Source organism: Crotalus tigris, unplaced genomic scaffold (assembly GCF_016545835.1).
Source record: "Crotalus tigris isolate CLP2741 ecotype Arizona unplaced genomic scaffold, ASM1654583v1 scf7180000018105.1476442, whole genome shotgun sequence".
Lineage (NCBI taxonomy): Eukaryota > Metazoa > Chordata > Lepidosauria > Squamata > Viperidae > Crotalus > Crotalus tigris.
The window spans coordinates 561,529-563,599 of NW_024096826.1; positions in this window are offsets into that span (position 1 = coordinate 561,529).

Genomic DNA, 2,071 nt, shown 5'->3' on the forward strand with positions numbered 1-2,071 from the left:
TTTAAACCGGAACTGTGTTTGCTAGGAATATTAGGATTCAGTTATGGAAAAGAGAATGAGTACTTAATATTACATATATTAACAGCTGCGAGAATAGCATTTGTCCAATTCTGGAAAAACGAAAATCTACCATCTGACCATATTATGATAAGAAAAATACTCAAATGTGCAGAAATAGACAGATTAACTTTAGAAATGAAAGAGAAAGAAGACTCAATCTATTTTAAAACATGGGATACATTTTACCAATGGTTAGCAATACGATAGAATGAGAAAAGGATATGGAATTTAATGGGATAATTGATATTTTGTATTTAAATTTCATGTTTACTCCTATGAATTTTTCTTTTTTTATTTGTGATTTTAACAATAAGTAATTATAACCAATAAGTAACATATTGATGTGTTAAAGTTATTATAATTAATTAGTAATATATTAGTAATATTATATTAAGTATTGCTATTTTATATTAATTACTATGATTGAATATGTATGCTTCAGCAAGTAAACCGGACAGGTTTACTTGCTGAAGCATTGACTTACTGTGGGGGACAACCCCACTATTGTACCTATCCCTTCCCCTGGTTTAACCTTTTTTGTTTGTTACCCGTTGTCATACCCTTATTGACCCCACTTCCCCTTTACCCTTATAAAATTTAATAAAATATTTATAAAAAGTCTTCTTATTTGACTTATGTATTAGGGATAGTTGCAACCATTTTCTCTCAGACTTTATTTTGAAAAGAGTGCAGAGATTTGAATGGCGTAGTGTAGAATGGACTGATGCCTGGTTTGGAAAGTAACAGACTTTATCAACTGTATGCAAGTGCACTCTTACTTTTCTTAGTTCTCTCTCCTGATTCTGTTCTAGGTTGCCCACAATTATGTGGAAAGGATGTGAGCAAATGTGGGTGGTGGTGAATACACCACCACACCCTGGCTGCAAAACTCCAGACCACAAATAAGCAAAGACCTATAGAAAACGTGAAGGCTTTTCTGTTAACAGGCTGAAGCCCCTCTTCCAGGGGAATGACGCTATTGGTACAACTTACTTCATGGGCACAAGGCTTGGCTAGTCATGCTTATCAATTCTAATAGTTTCCAGTACTTGAAATCTTCTATGACAATACACTTTATTGTTTCGGTGAAACTCGACTTCAAACTGAATTTCATATTCTTCTAACGGATGTACAATTTTATGAAGTGTACATAACACATTTTGCAACTGTCGTTTGCAGCAAAGGCTTCTTTACGCTTGAGCAGTTTCTCACTTACTACTGAAAAGGGAAGATGCGTGTACAATAAGTTATGTTTCGTAGGGAGCCAGAAGTGAACTTATTCTCACTAATGCCAACAGACAAAACTGTGGAGTCCTTGGTGCTCTCTGAGTTTCGTTGGGTTTTCTTGCATACCTTTCATGACCAACTGAAGATGTTACTTAGTTGGATAATGAAACGTCTACAAGAAAACAAGCTCAGAGGTATAGGACTCCATAATTCAACCTTGAGCTACTGGTTAACACAGCCCACCAGTCTGGGTTGTCAAAAGTAGGGAGAAAAAAAAACCCCTGGTCTTTAGTTCGCCTCAGTGGAAAAAGAAAGCAGAAGCCACGGTCAAACCCAGTAGCTTTTTCCTTAAGAGCACTTTTGCAGCCAAAAAATGATCTAAATGGGAGGAAGAATAATAAGGACATTCTCTGCATACCTTTCTAATATTACTGGCATTTCAAGCTACGTCGCTTAAAAAGGCGAGCGAGTGGCATTCCGTATTGCCAATCGCGTGCCAATTCTAACAGTCACGAACCCGAGGGCCTCGTATAACCCCACTCTTGTGATCGGGCGCGGCCCCGACGCCAGAACTCTAAATCTCCTGCGCGAGTCCGGTAAATCACGTGCTGGGGGCGAAAGGAAGAGGGTAAGGAGTAGTCCGTAGGAGTGTCTAAGGAGGCGGTGAACTCGAGGGCTGACGCTTGGCTGGAACTCTGCGCTGATAGGGTAGCGTTAGGCGCCTCCTGCACGCGATTGGCTCTACATCTGGGAGGGAGGTGTGGACAGGTATTCGGAGGCCGTT